Raw genomic sequence first — 12,652 nt, forward strand, 5'->3', positions numbered from 1 at the left:
TCTCAAGTTATCTAGTCAGACAAATCATGACTAGAAAATGAAAACTTAGCTCAAAATTCATTGGGAGAAAAAAACCAGTTGTTTCTTTTTCATGTTGGGATTTTGTTTTGGGTTTTTGTTTTGCCTTGTTTTTTGGTTTTGTTTGTGTTTTTTTTAGGAAAAGTAGAAAAGTACTAAAGAAGGAACCTCTTTCTTACAGGACTACACACATGCAGGCAATTATCACCTGAATTTGTCATATTAAGCATATCTAGAATTGATTTCCTACAAAGTAAAATGTTGATTTCTTACTGCCTCCCCCCCAAATATATGGGTGTCTTTTCATCACTCTTGAACTTCCTACAGTGATTTTTTTCTACATCTTGGCAGAAACCTTCTATCTTATGTTAAATGAGAACATTTGTCATTATCCCTTCACCTCTCACTTGTATTCATAACAAAGAATTAGTTCCTTGCAGAGCATATTGTCCTATAATGAGCCTGACACTCCTTTTGTTCTGTAGACCTTTCCACGGAATAAGTATATGAGTAGATTCTTTGTATTAAATCAGTACAAAGTAGCATGTTCTCAGTTTTGAATAGCTAAATATGATAATAAGACAACAAAAGAATGAAATCTGAAATTGACTTAATACAATGACTAGAAACAGAATAAGAAAAAGAGAAAAGAAGCCATGTTCTGAAAAGCCAGCAAAAAAATATCTGGCAAAAGAAAAAAAATATATGTAAGAATAAAAAAATTTGTGAATTTCATAAAAGAGAAGCTCCACTGAGTGATTTTATTCTTTTGCCCCCGAATTTCCAAGTCCATACTTATTAGCTGTTCTGTGAAAATTTCCACTGCTAGATTACACCAAGTGCCACTGCTCTTGCTGCCAGATAGGCATTAATAACTATGTGCCAGCACTGCCTAGGCTTGTTCTGTTCAAACTAACACTCATAAAGTTGATGAGGAGAAATTTAAAAGCTTCTAAAGTGGTTTTTGATTTTGCTATTCTTATAATAACTAGTTTATGAGAAAGGTCTTGAAAGTTAGAGCTCTGTGATAGAGGAGTTTTGCACAGCTGGATCATGCATCCTTAAATCTGAAGTAAAAATATCCTTCAGCCAGCAGAGTAAAAGGCATTCTTCCTCAAAGAGTAAAGATCATGTGCACCTGTTAGCTTCATCACTTCCCCTAGCACTTATTCAGTATCACTAGGTTGAACATGATTTTCTTGAGGTAGTTCCTTAGGTGGAAAGATATTAAGAAAGCAGAGTCAAAAGTACATTTGAATATGTTTGTAAAAATTTCAAATTACTTACTTAACATTAGGGACCAAAATGCCACAAAGCACATGCATGGTTTTGCAGACACATGCACCAATGCTCACTGTCCTCCTACACACCCACGTGCTGGCTTCAGCATCACCAGTGACATTTCCTGTAACAGAACCACAGCTCCTTCACCACAAGTCTGAATTAAAAATAAACAAACAAACAAAAAATTATTTACTTTAAAACCTGTTTTAAAAGTGAAAATGTAGATGGTGGAAAAACCCTGTGATGGGTATTCAGGAAGGGTTTGTTCTGTTTCCAGTTGTTAATACTCCCTCTGAGCATGCTTCAAAGACATCATGGGCAGCATCACTGTGTACTAAGTTATTTACAAAGCTATGGATTTTTCAGTTAGACAGGAATTATAGAAATATCACTGTAGCTTAACTAGTATTATTTGTGGTGGTGTGTTAAAGATTCTCTTTATAATCTGTCTCTTCATAAAAGCTTTTCTAACCTCAGAAGTGTATTTCATTGTTTTTCCTGATTAAGAAAAGCACAAATATACCCCACAAAACAAACTATCAAAAGCTAAGGCAACAACAAAAACAAAGCCAGAAAAAGATAAAAATCATTTTATGGTGCTGACCTGTCGGCCCTGGTCTCCTTCAGTTTGATTTTTCAGTCAAGAGACTAAAATAGACCTTGTTAATAAGCCTGTCCAAAATGCATCCAAATAAGAAAGAATTTTCAGGACCAGGAAGAAAAGATTCAAAAGATTGCTTACCTGCCATTTTTTCTAAAAAAATGGCTTAATTTAGTAAGCTTTGGGATGAAACATAACTTCACAGGTTCTGGAGGTGATTCTACTTCTGTTTGAACAGCTGCAGCAACGTGACCTTGTCACTGATTTAATTTTTAATTTTTCTGGTTTTAATATGTAATTGAATTGCAAATTGAATTAAGCCATAAACGTTTCATTGTGAAATCTAAAAATGCATATGTCTTGAATGATAATTAAAAAAAAATTCTGGACTTGCTAAAAGGGATTGTTCTGATTTAAAAAAAAAATGCTTGTTTTGGCATAAAGAATGGCAACAACTTACGCTGTTGGTCTGAAATGTTTGGACCTGGTTCTCTTGCAAAAGAGATTTTTGTATTGTTGGGTTTAGATTGTATACTGAAATAGCTGAAATAAAAGATTTTCTAAAGTAGTTTGCGAATTTTTATCCACTTAATTTTACCCAGGTACTCTATGCTTTATTTATACTCTTTGGTTGCATTTTTAGGTTGTTTGTAACTACTCTGTAAATTTTCCCAGTTAACATCTGATTGAACTAGGCAACCTTACAAGCCAAGCTGCTTGTGTGTGATGGAAACATGCCTACAGTCAGATTACCATTTAAATAGTATATTACCTACACTGGGGAAAAAGCCTGACAAAATCTGCTCTCCCTGTTTGTATAGCATACACTTAGCCAAGCTCTTGTTTCTTTACTCACATGTACAGATAGACGATCGAGTTTCTGGACAAGTCAATAATGGATAGATTATTTATAACAGCTTCTAAATATTCGTGGGTAAAAATGTTATCTACTTACTGCATTCATGAATGAGCTGAAAATCTGAACATTTACCATAATCATCCTTTTTTCCTAGCAGCCATAGCTTTAGAACTGCCAAAACTGAGGTGTTGTTTCTTTTTTCTTCTTTTCTGCCTTTCTTCTTGTTTTTCAATCTTAATGTTGTCAAAGAGTTGACAATAACAAAAAGATCTCAAGGTTAGACAACTCATATGCATAGGAATTTAAGCAGGAGTCAACTTCCCTCCATCTGCTTTAATTCTATTTCAGTTTTATGAATCACCTCAATGCATAAACTGCTGCTGTCCCACAGGTGGATTTGTCATTTGTGACATGAAAGAGCCTCTTCTTAATATCAGAAAAACAGGTGTTGGTGTCCTGTTGTAGAACTACATGGGAGACTTCTGAAGTAGGTTACTAGAGTAGGCTGTGGTGTGCAGTTGGGAGCCAGCCTCTCTTTGAGGGTCTGTAAAGCAACCGCTGGAATGACTCACTGGCTTCAGGAGGAATCTCAAAGCATCCACATGGACTTTCCTGCCCTGGGTCCAAGCACGGCACTGACTTATTCATTCTCAGTAACACCAAGGATTCCTACTAGGTCTATTCACACACGCGGAGTTTAATGTAGCATTTCAAGAGTTTGTTAGTGAAGGAGGCCAATACAAGTCTCTTTACCAAGCCAGGCTACTGCAAAGCTCTTCATTGAAGCTTCTGGAGGATTAGAAGAGCTAATTGTTGTGGCCATCGAATATACTATCTCTTAGTATACCATGCATTAATAGAAGAACTTTTAATTTCAAGTAGTTATTATAATAAATCAACAAGAAATTTATTTTAAAGAGCATGATAAATTTTCTGAAAGTTATTCATATTGCCTTTTTGCAGGCAATTCATCTTGCCCATATTGCAGACTGAAAGAAAAACAAATCACAAACCACCGAAAGTTTAGCAATCAGTGTTGTGCCTGCTGATCTCTGAAATTTAAAAACTTTGTGTCTTACCTATAGAGAATACTAAGTTTTATGGAAAATACTGATTACCTAATATGTGAGTCATAGCTTAGGTTTCTGTTAAGTAACAGAAATTTTTATCCAGCAGAATCTTTATTATCACTAGTATACCAGAACAAAAAAAAATATAATTGTCAGAGCTTTGGCTGAATTTTAAAGGACACAGATTTACTAGAAGCAGAAAAAGTAGAAATTAAACAGAACTGACAGAAAATGGGAAGTGTGAAAAGGAGGGAGGAGAAGAAATAATTCTGATTATTTTTAGTTATACTCTTTCATCTCCTCTATTGACTCTGTCAAATATCACCAGCAGAAAAATTATGTATAAAATGTCACAGAAAGAAGAAAGCAAACATAGGTTAAATATAGATACAATGTATAAAGGGAATTTATTGTAATTTTTGCTCCCTGCTGTAGTTTAACACATAGATAGACATATTTTGAAATTTTTTTGAGAAAGGGCTGCTTAATACAGTTTTATGGTCACCGAACTTCTTAGATATTAGAAAAGCTCCATCTCTAACCTCCTGAGGGAATGGCACATAGGCAACTACTTTTGAAACATGATTAGGAAAATACACTCAATTGTGTCATGGAGGTTTAGGAAATGCAGTTGTGCATTTGGGACAAATCCTGTTGTTTTTACAATACAGTGGATTGATCATGTGATTGTGACTGCCTCACCCCTGGCTGCTCTGTTCCCCTCTTGCCCTCCCTTGCCTTGCACCTCTCAAGGCTTCTACCCACCAGAGGCACGTTCTCCTCCAATCCACATCTTCACAGACATCACTCTTCTCATCTTATCCGGGTGAAAGACTAATGTTCTTGTCCCTTGTTTCCTCTAAAGAAATAGGATACAACATGACAACAGTATCATATATTGCAATATCATGCAGCAAGGTTCCAAGTAAAATAATTTTTCCATATGAATTCTGTTTTTCCAAAAGGTGATTCACTGTGTCTTACTCTCATATGCACTCACTTGGAGCAATGTTTACATTTCTTTTATGTATGAGAATAAATATGCACATTGTAATGTGCTTTTTTCTATGGAAAGGAATGTTTCACAGGATTGAATGTAGCTTATCTTATGCAATGGGTTGACAGGCATTGTCTAAAGCAATTTAACTTTCCTGTCCCTAGATGATACCAGAAAAAATAATTTATTTGCTGTTTCAAAGGAAATATTTTTACTTCTGCAGTCCTTAATGTAGATAAACCCTTGCTTTTATCATATGAAGTGGAATAACTTGAAACATATTTGAAGTACATATGCTGATATTGCTCAGTATTTTGGAAATGAATTGCATACACAAATGAACAATGTAATATTGCTGATGTGATGTGTAGGAGTGGGTATTGGGAGCTATAGCACAGGATGAACTGTGTCACAACCAAATGCTCACCCTGGCTGCTGTTTAATTTCTTCAGCTTTAGATCCTTACTTAGGAACTCTGCATCCATTTTTCTGGCCTCAGCTCAGGTAATGACACTACATACTGAAAGTAATAAAACTGACCATTCATTTGTGTTGCTCTCTCTCAGGCAGCTCTTCTGGACATCGCAGGCACATGAAATACATTGTATATAACATATCACTTGTTACTTCCATCTGGCTCTTTTGGGAAAAAAAAAAAAAAAAAAGAAATTTCTGGTACATGAAAAAGCCTGCTGCTTATGGACTGAGCTCATGTTAGTAGCCTAGCTTCACACTCAGCACCATTATCACTATATCCAAAGGCAAGAAATGCAGAAAGCTGAGGTGCAAAATTCTCTTCACACTGCTGGCATGCTGGCTTCAAGGGCAGTCATGACATACACAGATAAGGCAGATGTAAGGCAACATGTAAATTCAATATCTACTCTCACTATTTGATTTCTACTGGATGCCATTCTTCATTCCCTTCAGTAGTGCTACTCCTGGGATAGATGGATGCTGCACCAGAAAGATTATCTCTTAGATAATAATTTATTCAACAGCTTTTTTTTAGCTTTTTACCTTAAATATTAAGGAAAAAAGTTTACAATGCTGGAGAAATTAGCTTTGTTACAAAGCAAAATTGAAAATTAATTATTTTGGCTATTCGATATATTCTCTCTATGCAAACTTGTGAAAACAAATTTGTGCCATCCAAATTTTGTTATATTTTTTTTATTTGTTGATCTATTTATATGTTAATTAACATGCATTTTTATGCCTGTAAAAATGTTGATGAGTATAGAAAGAAATATTAGTCTCCAATTTCCATAGATCCTATTGGAAGTTGAAGTTAAGGATTTCTGTGATTAATGCTTTCTCCTTCAGGTAGTCTTATCTTTTATTCCCTATCTAAGTGCTGGAATTCCTAAAATCCCCTTTTCATGCTGTCCACATGTCCACATGAAGGAGTATCCCTGTCATATTGCCTGATGCAAAGCTCTAGAGCTTCATGTAAAGACCTTTCCATCTAAACATCTTTCCATGCAAACAAAAATTAAGTACTTTTTCAAGACTTGTATTGAAAAAAGACAACAAAAAAACTTGACTTCTTGACCTGTTTGGTAAGAGGAGGGAACATCCTTCTTGCACCAAGTGTTAATGCAGCACTGTAGGCACTCGATGACCCCGAGACTGCTGGTTTCAGTTCTGTACAAAGCTGCAGTCAGCTGGAGCTTCTTCATTTGCCATGCTTGAACAAGTTCAAGGTTGTAACTCCTGCCCTGCTGAAACTGATGTCAGTGAGATCAGGATCAGACCTCTGTATTAGTATAGACTGAGAGAACACTGGTGAGAGATGGAGAAAAAGAAAACAAGAAACTTATTTTCCCTTTTTTTTGATAGCTCAGTCAAATCTGATTATTTTATTCATTATTTAGCATAATTTCACCATTTTTGAGCTGGTTTGGCATTTGTACAGGTGCCACATGTGTTTCCAAGACCTATAAATTCAAATTACCCTTGCATAGGGGATCTGACATAAACTGTTTCCAGCTTCAAATCAGGCTTGGCAGCTGGGACACACACTCCAAATTTCTATCCCTTCTGGGGGCTAAAGGGAGCTATAAGCCCCCTAATCAGTGCTCTGAGAGATATCCCTGCCCTGCCAACAGGGGAAGCCAAAAACTTCCTTTGGCCAAAATGTCGTCACTGTCAGCTGGCTGTTTCTGTATCTTCCTATAGTGCTGTGCTGGCTAAAATAAGTAACAGTAAGTTATGTAAGCTTCCACTTTACTAAAACTATGAAACCTGAAAATAAAGGATTTGTTCATAAGTTTTTACGATCCTTGTCTAGAAGGCAATAAATTTCCTTTTTCTCCCAAGAAAGTTGTTTTCTCCCACCCCAAAATGGCAATGAATCCAGTGTACAAGGAACAGAAGGAGACTGTCAGTCTGAACTCTTGGGTCCTGAGAGCTATGCCAGCTTGACAGTCTGTATTATCCTCTGCTTCCTCACTACACTTGTGTTTCTCTCCCTTTCCCAGGTAGAGGAAATGAATTAGGGGAAGGAGTGAATGCTTTATGTGGGAACGTAGTGAAAAATAAGAACAGAGTATCACATAAAAATTCAAAAAAGTAAGTTGCCACCAGTATTATATTCTCCTCCTCTTTTGAACATTGCAAAGTATTAACTAGACAGCATTTATAAAAGATATTTATTTCTAAGGAAGAAAGAAAAGGACAAAAGACAGGAAATACTGTGTTAGTGTCTGTGACTGTTATGCATTCTGTAAGGCTTCAAGGAGGTTGAGTTAAAAATGGAGACTTATTTCCTTCCCTCAGAACAATGGAAAAATCCTTTGGTATTCTGGTAAACCTGTATGAGATAAAAGCAAGAACGAAATAAAAGAATTTCACTTTCTTGAGTACTTGGGTCCATATGGGGACTCTAATTTTTATTTGATAATTAATAGAGGGGGAAAATATATTGTAATATAAGTATTTTAGTTCATACCTTTCTTTTTTTTCTTTTCTTTCTTTTCTTTCTTTTCTTTCTTTTCTTTCTTTCTTTTCTTTTCCTTCCTTCCTTCCTTCCTCCCTTAAATAAATTTCATGCTACAAGGTAAAGTAAAAAGTGGAGGGCAATAGGTCAGATTTCCTACTATGTTCCAGTGACATACTGAAATAAGCCTTACTGTTTATCCTTCTTACATCCTCCTGAAACAAATCTTTATTAATTGTCTGTTTGAAATAGAACACAATGTGTGTCCTCATAATGGGCCATATCCTGCTATCAATATTTTAACAGATCCCCCACGGACTGTAATGTGGAGTCTGCTAAAAAATTGATGGCACCATTATGCTCAACTGTAAGTATATTTATAATTAAATTATTTTTCTTTGAATTCATTCAAATTTCTGTCTATGAGAAATTAAAGTGCCCTGGTTAAACTAATTAATTATGAACACATTGTGTTGTGTGTATTTTGGTAATGTTTGTTTCAGTCTGAAAACCTGTCAGAAATATTCATGCTTTCCTGCTGTGGATTAACACATAAAAGTTCAGCAACTTAGAACAGATTCCAAAGACAAATTACAGCAGAAGTAATTTGCTCTGATTATAAGAAGCAATTGTTATAACTAAGTATAATATATGTACAAGTCAAGCCTTGTTGAATAAAGCTGCATAAAAGAGAGGAAGGAAGGCTACAAATTGCAGTACAGTAAAGTTATGATAAAAACTGAAATAAAAGAATTTATAAAAAATTCCTATTTTTGACCTTCTGACTTCCATCAAGGTTCAGAGAGCTGGAAAATACTGGATATGAAGTTTCAGCAAATACCATAGGATCTCCACTCAAGAAGTATGTGTTTTAGAAAATAATTCTCCATGTTATTTAAAAGTTAAACAAACAAATTTTTTGCAAAATATATACTCCAATTTATTTAAGGGGAAGACTTTCCAAAATAAGAGAGAGATTACGGTTCTGGGTTGTATTACATTGGACTAAGCCTTTTAGCTACTGTTTTCCTTTATTAACCAGCTGAATTTCTTATTTCTGAGTATTTCCAACCACTGAGACAAGGAATTAATGAATTGATAGCTGAATTTGAGCCCATTCTTTGTGTTCTTTTTGAATTTGAGTCTTTCTTTGAGTTCTCTTCGTTTCTCTTGGTAGCTTTTTGAGGTTTTCTTTCCTTCCCTTCCTTTAGTGCCTTGCAGCTCTTGGAAAGATTTTAATTTACTCATTTCAGAAACCACCTGGAAGATAAATCTTGGTAACTATCAGTGCAAAAGATGATCAAAAGCTTTATGAATATGATACTTTTAAAATTTTTTTTCATCATGTGTGCTAGATAAAATTTAATTTTTTAGACTTTCACACTGCATAAATACATGTATAAATCTGTTTCCATTTTTTAAGTGTTCAGAAAGAGTATATCATTAGAGTGGATGCATATATCTATAAATAGGGTTTATACATACATTTTTAAGGACCTAATTTTGAATGGCTAGATTTTTATGTGTCCGTCTGAAAGTTTTTTCAGCCCATAACAAAAAGCAGGATAAGCCAACTAAGCAAAATAGAATAGAAGGAATATCACCCTTCTACAGTCTTTTACAAAATATGGGAAGCTTTGGGCTAGGCCCCTTAAAATACTGAGTAATTCTCATGCAAACAATAGAGTGGAGCATTCTAGACTACTTGATTTTAAGCAGAAAATCTCTTCTTTCCACAAAGTTTCTGACAGGAATGGAAAATTGCAGTTTATGAATGATGGTTCCTTGTAATCAGAATGGAAAACTGCTTCACCACAGCCTCCTGTCTTTACCATATTAAAGCTGGGTCTGTATATTCCTTCTTGCGTGCAGCAGGAGAACATGTACAGCATTCCTTTTTATGCTGCATTCATATCATTATTCAGTAAATATTGCTAGAAGGATCTGTTGCAGTGGCAACATTCAGTGTTCATCCATAGGGTGACAATCTATGATACAAATCCATTGGGCATGTGTTTTGCCAAGGTCCTTACTCCCAAAATCAGATTTAACTTTTCTATGGAAACTGGCCTAGGAATTTATGAGAACAGGAGGCAAGCAAAATTCTTCTCATCTGTATTTCTCAGCAGTAAATCAAAATAAACATTTAAGTTTAGGAACTGTTTCTCTTGTTTTTTGCAGTTCTGCAGGACCAGTTTTTTTCTAAGTTAGTTGCTTCATTAATTCTTTGGTGTTGCAAACCAGGGAAGACACACAGAAGCTTAAAATGTTTTCATATTTATGTATAGATTTTATAAATATATGTATATATGTTTATGTATAGAAAAGTATCCAACCCATTTAGGCAAGTTAAATGAATCCTGTTTTCAATAAATTAAAGGATCCGATATCCCTTAGTAGATGAAAAAGCTCTCTCCTTTTACAACTGCACAAATGTCAGCTGCTCAAAATGGGCAGAATGACTAGAGGATAATTCTCTGTTCCCCACCCTGGTGCATGAGAAGTGCTGCAGTGTGGGTGGTGTACTCTTGCCATGTATTTTTGGGCCACCAGTATGAGACATACCACTCAGAAGATTACAAAAATATTTTCATCGATGTCTTTTTATGGAGTCTTTATATAGCTCTTTCAGTCTGCTGCTTGGTGTAAACCTGCAATATGAGAAAATTTCTTGAAAAAGCTGAAAAAAAAGAAAACCAAACTACTAAAATTAAATTTACACAACACAGTGAGGGTGAACATGCCCAGTCTGGTTTGTTTATAATTACTTTCAGCAGATCTGCTTACAAGTGCTGATATGATATCAAATATGTTGATATGTCTCATTGATAAGAGACACCACAATAAGAAACAGAACATGCAGGATTTTTCATAACAAAGGAAATTTTTTCAAAAAATAGAGGACAGTTTTTCATACAAGAGGATTGAACTTAGCCTTGTCCCATTTGCATCTTTACAGCTTAAAGATGAACTTGGTGTTTATGCTGTGACACAATGTTAAGTCAATAGATTAAAAAAAAATTAATTGTAGTTTCAAGGCTGATGCACCAGAGTTTGTTATTGCTGAGACGCAGATTTTTTACATGTGTAAATTTTGCACTAACATAATAAAATTTATTGAGAATGGTCTTTAATACTATTTAGGAACATTTAGGGACATTATACATTTCACATAAACTATTAGACTTCCTATCTTTAGTAAAGGCAGGAAGTTTCTGGAATAAAGCTGATCCTCCTAGCTGCATGATGCTAAACCATGCTTCAGTTTCATTTAAATGAACCATAATTACAGTTGCAGTTGAATCCCAACACCTGCCTTAGCTGATTACAGTAAAAAAATCAACAAATAAGCATAGCTTCAAAGGAATAAAATTAAACCTACCAAATCCCTATGACTGCTCCAGCAAAGCTGTAGAAAACAGATTAGAAAAGAGCTCAGTGAGATATGTTGTGAGGCAGACAATATAATATTCCTTTTGTATTACATGGTAGAGCAGAGAAGCTTTAAAGCATGAGCTTTAAACTGGCAGTTCAGCTGGTGTTGAATTGTCCTTGGCTGGAGCAACACCAAGAAAACAGGTTTTGCATCTCTCCTGGTCCTCTCTCCCAAATATGTACAGGCTGACATGCCTACAGTCTTCTGATGTCATCATGTAGACACCATGTAGAGTTAGAAGAGGGCACAAAGAAAGCATCCAAGTTTCCTGTATTTACTGCCTCCTGAGACGGATTTTTGCTGTTTGAAGCAAAATTACATGCTTCAGGTGTGGATAAAGTAGAAAGAATCGTATTAACCATTCTTGTAATTGTTATAAGAGAGTTAACACTAGTGTTATCTAGCATGCAATGTTAATTTATCGATAGCAAATGTTAATTTATTATGTATGTTAATGTCAATTTATTGATGTAAATAGTACATTTATCTTTTAATGCACCAGTCTAGAAAACATTATGGATTTTATCAGCGAAGTATTCTTTTTTAAAGAATCTGATGCAGATTCTGCATATCAATCATGTCTTAAATTGTCAGCTCTTATTCTAAACTTAACATTCAAGCAACACAGCAAAACCACCTTTGTTCTGAACTCAGTGGGATGTGAAATGCCAGCATGGCAGAAAAATACGATTTCTTCATGTAGAAACAGACCATCAGACCATCAAAGATGTCAGGATTAATATGAAGTGGGCTGTCAGAAGTACTATGTGCACTCAAAAAGCAGATAAACAGATTTCAAAATGGGAGTTAATTGCTTTTTCTTTTAAAGTAATAAAGACCAGCTATAAGTTCATTTCTATGTCAGGAGTAAAAACTATGCCATCTGGTAGAACAAGAAAGTTTTCAGGCTCCAGTTACAGTGAATGCAGCTGGCTCTGCTGAAGACTGTCTATACTGCACATTGCAGTACAATGTAGACTTTCCAGTTATGTATAAAAGGAGGGCCTTGAGTACTGGGAGGAATAAAGCCACATTAGTTAAGGTTTCTGCTTGGATTAATACATACTGCTTTTCATCATAGGGTTTGTGTATTAAAATTCCAATTGGATTATCTTCAATGGAAATGTTGCTATAGTGCTTCTAGTTTCCAGTCTAGTGCCAGCATGACTCTGCTGGGATATCCTGAACCTGATTTCATAGGCAAAATTAATACAGATCATCATCTTGAGTATGTGCTACTCCAGTTATGGAAGAGTCAATTTACCTACACACAAGTAATCTGAAGAAGTCTGTCGCTTGTCACAAACCCAGACTGAGGATGTTGCAGAGGAACTGCCAAGGCACCATCTCATGGGAACTATTAGCCTTTCCTGCTCACAGGGGAAAAAAAAGTGTGAAAATGACACTTTTGTGCTTCCAAAGATATTGAAAAACTGGAGTGCAAAG

The sequence above is a fragment of the Melozone crissalis genome, unplaced genomic scaffold (assembly GCF_028551555.1).
Source record: "Melozone crissalis strain CALT ecotype California unplaced genomic scaffold, PUWL_Pcris_2 ptg000006l_1, whole genome shotgun sequence".
Classification (NCBI taxonomy): domain Eukaryota; kingdom Metazoa; phylum Chordata; class Aves; order Passeriformes; family Passerellidae; genus Melozone; species Melozone crissalis.